This window comes from Pristiophorus japonicus, chromosome 11 (assembly GCF_044704955.1).
Source record: "Pristiophorus japonicus isolate sPriJap1 chromosome 11, sPriJap1.hap1, whole genome shotgun sequence".
NCBI lineage: Eukaryota > Metazoa > Chordata > Chondrichthyes > Pristiophoridae > Pristiophorus > Pristiophorus japonicus.
The window spans coordinates 142,406,484-142,415,182 of NC_091987.1; the positions used below are offsets into that span (position 1 = coordinate 142,406,484).

General features: G+C 46.1%; 1 long non-coding RNA gene across 1 annotated transcript; it reads left to right on the top strand.

Moving 5' to 3' along the window:
- Positions 1-688: 688 nt before the first annotated feature.
- LOC139275861 (uncharacterized) lies at positions 689-8,478 on the top strand. Its single transcript, XR_011595774.1, has 3 exons — positions 689-731; positions 1,621-1,662; positions 6,948-8,478. It is a non-coding gene; the product is annotated as an uncharacterized lncRNA (long non-coding RNA).
- Positions 8,479-8,699: the final 221 nt, after the last annotated feature.

Sequence of the window (8,699 nt, forward strand, 5' to 3'; positions counted from 1 at the left end):
TCAGCCCACACCTGTGGTCGGACCTGGGACACTCCTGTCTGCATTTAAAACATAAATATGTTATTGGGATGTTGGAAAGCAGAATTTGTTGCCCATCCCTAGTTGTCCTGAGGCATTAAGAGTCGAGCACATAGTTTGGGACTGGAATCACATATGGGCCAGACCAGGTCAAGGCAGCAGGTTCACTTCCCTGCAAGACATGAGTGAACCAGTTGGGTTTTTATAGCCATCAGCAGCTTTGATGATCACTTTCTGGTACTTGTCCAAAAATTAACAAATTTACTGAATTCAATTTCATAACTTACCATGATCTCTGGGTTACTATTCTGGTAGCATTTACACTGGGCTATCACACTCTGCTCTGTACTATCTTAAGGAGCTGTGCATCGGAGTGAGGCCTGTTAATTTATTCTTCCTCCTGAAGGCTTGTGGGAGAAGAAAAATCATCTGTAGCCCGTCTGAAGGGAATTCCTCAGGCGATGGGAATTCCTACTACAAGCAGTTTGAATCAAACAGGAAGAGGCATCAAACAGGAAGAGGCATGGTGAAGGACATTCGAGTTGGCCAATCAGCGAAATGGTCAAGTTATCTCTGACCAAACAAAACTGAACATCTGGCTGTTACCCGGGATTAGGTTGTTTGAGGTATTATAAAGCACAAGAGACAAAGGAAATTCTTTCTCTAGAGCCAGGAATTCGACGGGAGTGTGGTCCAGCCAGACACACTCAAAGGTTTATTTCCATTAGTCTGATCAACCATAGGATAACTGTAAACAGTTGTTATATACATTGCGAGAGGCATTGTACATGACCAGTTAACGTAGGAGCATATACATTGCAAAGCTTAAAGTTGTTCTTAATTGTACGTAATTGGGGACTGTAATTAGTTGGATATATACATTGCGAGAGGCATTGTGCATGGCCATTTAACGTAGGAGCATGTACATTGTGAAATTTAAGGTTGTTCTTAATTGTACGTAACTGGGGAAATTGGGGCATTGATGTTGCGAAGTTTGAATCTAAAATCGGTAAGCTAGAGGATTTGTAGATTCGGTTTTTGGTTTTAAATCTGTATGCAGTAGTGTTGAACTCGGAACGTATAGTCATTTTAATCTTTTTAATAAAGTCCATTGTATTGGAAACTCTCAGTTCTTATGTCTTGATGTTCGAAAGCTGTCGGAAAAAGTCCTACAGTCCCATAAATAAAATAACTACTATCGGGATACGAGAAAAGACCAAGTCAAACCCCAAATAAAAACAGTCCTGAAAGAGAATTGATTAACAGTGTCATATAGACAGTACTGAACCTCCTGACTTCATATAACAAAAAATATTACTGGCATTTTCTTTTGACATGAAAAATGAAACCAAAATATTTTTCCCTTAAACATAAATTAAATGTCAATCGCACGGATTGATGCAGCATTTTATCTAATTCTTTTCCAGTTATTTAATTTTAAAGCGGTGTTACACGTAAAAGCTTTATATCTGATATTGTGCAATGATGCGGCACTTGTTCCACTGGTGTGTCTTGAATCTCACCTCTTATCATTTCTGTATATGATTAATGCCTTTTATTGTAATGTTTGTGCCGTGTCCCATTGATGTGTCTTCTCCACAGAGAAAGTGATGAAGGTGTTGTCCCTTGCAAGCACTGTGCCATGTGAGTGATACATCTATAGACAGCATTCTGGTTGGTCTTGCAGATGAAGCTTTCAGTGACTTGAATGTGTAACGCGGTGGTAACCTTAAGAGTTACAGGAAGAGTTGCTCCTGTTGTTTGCAGTTCAACTTGGAATAGAACGCAGCGCTCAGTAATTGCCTCCCCTGTGAAGGCAAAGACAAACATCCTTTGACACGCCTCAGTCGGAGTTTCTGGGTCTGTAAAGAGTGGGTCCAGGGTACTGATGAGGACGGCCAGAATGCCTCCGGAGCTGCTGGATGTGTGTTTGGTGTCCCGTCGTGAACCTCCCGAGAAATTCCATCCTCCGCACTTTGACCGCTGCAGATTCATTGCAGCAAACAGCAGCAATACTGTCGAGCAGAGCAAAACAGTGCTCCCCACAGCACCAAGAAAGAATGCAGAAAACAACATGTAATTAAATATCCATACAAATAAAGATCAGAATACTGACTGGTGCAGGTTTGAAGCAAAAGCAATAAATACTGAAAATACATTTTTCGGCCCTTCCCTTTAATCTGATTCTATTAAAATGTTTCTTTAATTTGAATCCTTTGGTCTGATGAAGGGCCCTCCCTGAAGTGATAACCTGTCTTTTCTCTCCACCAGAACAACAACAATCACTTGCATTTATACAGCGTCGTTAACGTAGTAAAACGTCCCAAAGTGCTTCACAGGAGCATTATCAGACAAATATTTGACCGTAGGAGCTGTATGCTTCTATCACTTTCCGTTTTTCCGCTAATATTTATGCTTCGTAAAAGTAATAGCAAGTTTTGCATCAACTTTTCCAATTCAATAGCAGCTTTAACTTTTGGGTGGCCAGGCCAGTGATTGGTCATGCCCCCATTCTATGGGCCCAAGTTTCCACAGGATAAAAAACGGGCGCCCCCCCGAGCTGGGCGCCTGTTTTTCGCGCCTAAAACGGCGCCAGAAAAAAAACTCGCGATTCTGGAGCGTTCTGCAGCTCCTTGTCTGCCTGGCGCGGCGCCCAGGGGGGCGGAGCCTACACTCGCACCGATTTTGTAAGTGGGAGGGGGCGGGTACTATTTAAATTAGTTTTTTTCCTGCCGGCAACGCTGCGCGTGCGCGTTGGAGCGTTCGCGCATGCTCAGTGTGAAAAAAACATTGGCACTCGGCCATTTTTGTAGTTCTTTGTAGCTGTTTAATTTTTGAACATTTTTTTAATAAAAGTACATTGCCATCAGCACATCAGCACTTGCAGCCTCCTCACTGTCTCCTCCCCCTCCCCACCCTCCATGGCAACAAACCACTGTTTCCTTCCCCTCGCTCCCCTCCGCGGGGGCAAACCGCTGTCTCCTTCCCCTCCCTCCCCTCCGCGGCAACAAACTGCTGTCTCCTTCCCCTCCACGGGAAAGAATGGGCGCCTCCTTGCCCCTCCCCCCCCTCCCCCACGGGCAGAACGGGCGCCTTCCCCCCCCCCCCCCGCAGGAAGAACGGGTGCCTCAGGCTGACTGCAGCATTCTCTGTGCCTGAAGCACTTTCACACAGGTAGGAAGATGGTTTATTTAATCTTTTCTTTGCTTATAAATGTTTATTCAGGTTGGATTTATTTGTATAATATTTGTAGAAGTATAAATAAGGATTTATTGTAGAATTTAATGAGTTCCCTTCACCCCCTCCCCCCCCCCACCTCGTTCTGGACGCCTGATTTGTAACCTGCGCCTGATTTTTTAATGTGTAGAACAGGTTTTTTCAGTTCTACAAAAATCTTCACTTGCTCCATTCTACTTTAGTTTGGAGTACGTTTTCACTGGAAACTTTGAAATCAGGCGTCAGTGGCTGGACACGCCCCCTTTTGAAGAAAAAATTCTGTTCCAAAGTGGAACTGTTCTACCTGACTAGAACTGCAGAAAAAAAAAATGTGGAGAATTGCGATTTCTAAGATAGTCCGTTCTCCACCAGTTGCTCCTAAAAATCAGGCGCAAATCATGTGGAAACTTGGGCCCAATATGTTGAAATTAGTGCTGAGGGCAAAGGTTGCTCTGAGACGGTGAAATTTTAGGTGGGAGCTGATTTGCATTCTGTTACTGTTGAAATGATGTGTGTGATGGTTACTCGATGCCCTTCATTGCTATTCATTTCATTGGCTGTGAAGCGTGTCAGGCTGTGACTGGGATGTGTGGACCTGGGCAACAGATTTCACAACTCAAGCTGCACCCAGCGAGGTTCCCGTTACCAGCGAAACACTGCAACATTGTGGCTTTTTAGTTTTAAAGCTTCCGATAAAACCACTAGGGGGCAGTAGGGGCTCAATTTTCCCCAGTGATTTGTGCCGTTGTTTTGGAGCAGGCCGCTTTTTTTGGCCTAAGTTTAAAAAAGGTTTCCCCGATCAATTTGCACCAGCATAACTCAGTTACGTTTTTTTTGGTTAGTTTTTTTTCAGCCAAAGTAACCTGCCACTCAAGCCAATTCTGGCCATTTTGGGACGTTTGGCCAGCTGCGAGTTACTCCAGTTCTTCTTAGGCCAGCGTATGTGGCCTCTGCAGAAAAACCTTCTGGAGAGTTAAGGAAATCGGCGCAGTTAAGGAAATTGGCGCTGGTAAGTGCAGCAGATGCCTGGACAGCAGCAGCACGAGAGGTAAGAGAGGGGGCGGGGGGCGAAGCCTTTCGGGTATAGTTAGAAACGGGGACAGAGAGGGAGGAGGCCATTCGGCCTGGGATAGGGGCGGGGGAGCCAACCGGCCGGCAAGGCACTCGGGGCTAGGGGCGGTGGAGCTGACCAACAGGTCACTTGGTTAGGGGAGGGGCGGTGGAGCTGACCAACAGGTCACTTGGTTAGGGGAGGGGCGGTGGAGCTGACCAACAGGTCACTTGGTTAGGGGAGGGGCGGTGGAGCTGACCAACAGGTCACTTGGTTAGGGGAGGGGCGGTGGAGCTGACCAACAGGTCACTTGGTTGGGGGAGGGGCGGCGGAGCTGACCAACAGGTCACTTGGTTAGGGGAGGGGCGGGGGAGCGGACTGAGAGGCCCTTCGGCCTGGGATAGAGATGGGGATCGGCATGGGGGGGCCGACTTTAATAATTGGAGGTAAGTTGCTGCAATGTATTTTAATGTGTTGGGAGCTGGCTGTATGTTTCACTTTGCAGCCTCAGCCCACATTGTGTCCCTGTACCATGGCAACCCGATCTTTTTGGCGCAGATCAAGGCTCCACCCCTAAAACTAAAGGACAGGTTAGGCTGCGCCAAAATGAAGAAATCAAACGGGGAAACTTCGAACATTTTTTTTTGGCGTACTTGGGCCCCCAAAAAACGGGAGTAACTTTTCAAGTACTCCAAAAAAAACCTTGGGGAAAATTGAGCCCATAGAATTTTTACATTCATCTCCAGGTGTGCTTTTTCATGAAACTCGAAACAGTACAAACTGGTCGAAGAATCTGAGTAAAGTGCAATTTAAACTCATCTCTATTTAGGTTTCAATGGTGAAACTGCCTTCACCAATAGCACTTTCAGGCGGGCAAATTAGTGACTGACCTTCCATGGCCATTTTGTGAAAGGCTCTCACTGGTTACTATCAGGGCACTAAAGGATCAAATCCCAACTGGCAAAGAACATGCGCAAACCCTTTATGTGCTCATTGCTCATTTCAATGTGTGTAATTAATTCACACTTTAACCCAGGTTAATCCCTGTGCAGGGATATAGCACAAGTACATTTGGGGAGCAATTCAACTTGTGCAAAGGACAGGCTCAAAATGGGCCTAGCAGCCAGTGCACACAGCCAATGATGAGAGGTGAGAGGCATGAGACACATTTGATTATGATTGGTGAGCTGCCAGCACCACTCGTGCTGTTTATTAGCAGCCTGCTGATTGGAAGAGCAGGAAATCGAGTGTCCATGGTGCATTTAAAGGCAGCCGGCACCTCTTAAAGGGAGGTTCACTTTGGCTATTTCCAATCACAGCACAGTCATTGCTGTAAAGTGAAGAGAGATGCTGGGAAACATTCTGCTGGGGCGCCCGATTTTAGACACTGCTCTGGCGGTACGAGTGGAGGAGATGACCAGGAGGAGGGAGCTGCTCTTTCCAGCGTATGGGAGAAGAATGCCAAGGGAAATAATCCAGCAGCAGCAGTTAGCCCGTGGCTCAGTGGGCAGCACTCTTACCTCTGAGTCAGTAGGTCATGGGTTTGTAGGGGGTAAAAAGGAGGCTTCTCTACCTTAAGGTGGACGAACTGATATAGTTAATCGACACCTTGCCCAGCTCCCACTGAGTAACGACCACGGAAGTGAACACACGAAATCCCAAGTTCAATTGGCTTTTATTACGAGCAATTGCAAGACAAGGTTCAGTCGTGGAACCTCCGAAATACATGAGTTTTCAAGTCGAACTTACACAGGCTTTGGAGAGGAGCATCCTCCTATAAAATCATCGAGAGGTCTAATTCTATCAGCGAAGTTATATTGATTTGTCGACTCTTATCAGACTGACTCTGAGTGGTACATTTGGTAGCACTTTGGGACGTTTTACTACGTTAACGACGCTGTATAAATACAAGTGATTGTTGTTGTTCTGGTGGAGAGAAAAGACAGGTTATCGCTTCAGGCAGGGCCCTTCATCAGACCAAAGGATTCAAATTAAAGAATCATTTTAATAGAATCAGATTAAAAGGAGGGCCGAAAAATTTATTTTCAGCATTTATTGCTTTGCTTCAAACCTGCACCAATCAGTATTCTGATCTTTATTTGTATGGATATTTAATTACATGTTGTTTTCTGCATTCTTTCTTGGTGCTGTGGAGAGCACCGTTTTGCTCTGCTCGACAGTATTGCTGCTGGTTGCTGCAATGAATCTGCAGCGGTCAAAGTGCGGAGGATAGAATTTCTCGGGAGGTTCACGACGGGACACCAAACACACATCCAGCAGCTCCGGAGGCATTCTGGCCGTCCTCATCAGTACCCTGGACCCACTATTTACAGACCCAGAAACTCCTACTGAGTACAATTGTCCATCTCCCATTGTGTTATTCCATGACTTGCACTTTGCCACAGTCTGTCGGCACCGAGGGTGGCTGTACTGGCTTCCTTATTTCTTCCTCAGAGATTTCTAATTAACAACTGCTGACTTTGCTGTTTAAGTGTTACTAAGGTTAACCATACAGTTTAATGCGTTATAAGTGTGCTATTACCTATATAAGAAAGTGTTACATACATAGGCAATTATACAGATCCTCCTAATACTGATAAGTTCACTACCTTCAGCATAATTCTGACCACCTATTTGAACTCTTACAATTTATCCCTTACAGGTCCAGGGACTTCAGCACACAAATCTAGGCTGATACTCCAGTACAGTACCGAGGGAGTGCTGCACTGTTGGAGGTGCCATCTTTTGACTGAGACATTAAGCCAAGGCTCTCTCAGGTGGACGTAAAAGATCCCTTGGCACTATTTTGAAGAAGAACAGGGAATTATTCCCAGTGTCCTGCCCAATATTTATAACTCGATCAACATCATTGAAAGAGATTGCTTGGCCATCATCACATTTTCTTACAACGGATCCACCACAGACACAATACAAGTGCAGACAGGGGTCAAACATGGCTGCGTCATCGCAACAACATTCTTCGCAATCATCCTCATTGCAATGCTTCATCTCGCCCATAACAAGCTCCCCGCTGGAGAGGAATTAATCTACAGGACAAGTGGAAATTGTTCAACCTCGGACGCCTCCAGTCCAGGTCCAAGGTTACTCCAACCTCTGTCATTGAATTACAGTATGCAGATGATGCTTGCCTTTGTGCACACTCGGAGTCCGAACTCCAAACCATCGTTGACAGCTTCACAGAAGCTTACGAGAGTCTGGGCCTCACATTAAACATCAGTAAGACAAAGGTCCTCCACAAACCTGCCCCCACCACACAGTACTGCTCCTGGTTATCAAGATCCACGATGAGACTTGGACGATGTGGACCATTTCCCATACCTTGGGAGCCTACTATCAGCAAGAACCGACATCGATGATGAAGTCCATCACCGCCTTCAGGGTGCCAGTGCAGCCTTTGGGTGAGGAAAAGCGAGTTCGAAGACCAGGATCTCAAACCCAGCAACAAACTCATGGTCTACGGAGCAATAGTGATACCCACCTTTCTTTATGTTTCAGAGACGTGGGGCTAGATTTTACACTTTTGTGCAGATTGCCCAAGAATGGGCAGTCTTTCCGGCATTGGTGGTAGAAATGGGTTTTCAGATCGACGGCTTGTTGCCCATTCTCAAAGCCCCTAGTCTCCATTTTTGAAATTAGGCGTTACCGCGAGCGATATGAAATGGGCGTTAGCAATAAATCTCTCTGACCTTCCCGTGACTCAGGAGGTCAAGGCTCATCATGACATGAGCAGAAGAGGAGACAGAGTGAGAGGGACTGAAAGCGTGTGTGGCTGTGGTGTGTTGTTTGGCTGTTGTGGAAGGCACGAGGGAGATTCACCAGCAGCAAAAAGCATACTAAGTATCAAGAACATAGTTGGCACTGAGTTTTTGTCCAACAAATAATATATAACAATGAAGGGATGGAGGAGGCCCTGGAGCTGGTCACCAGGAACACTGGTGGCAGAGGGCTCCCAGTGGTCCCGGAGTGCCAAGGTGCCGCACCCCCATTACCAACCACACATGAGAGCCAGGAGCAACATCTTGCTTCCGGCTCAGAGCAAGTTCCCTCCTCTGGACCATCCTCTCCCGTATCGTCCAAGCAGCGGTTCATCCGTCATCCCCCCCCCCACCCAATGAAGCATCATCTGGAGCTCCTCGCCCAGGCGGCTTGGAGTCAGGAGGGGAAGGGGTAGAGGTGGGGAGGAGAAATGGGGGGCGGGGGGGGAAGGGTTGGTTTTTACAGAAATACTGATGATTTCAGACAAATGTTCGGATTAAATGTTTTTTATTTAACAAAATCTTGTTGCGTATTGTCTCAGATAGCTGCACCGTTATACGCTGGTGATTCCTTAACATCAAAGGGTATAATTACACTTAACTTCAATCAACTTAAACTTTAACTGCCACCAAGTGAT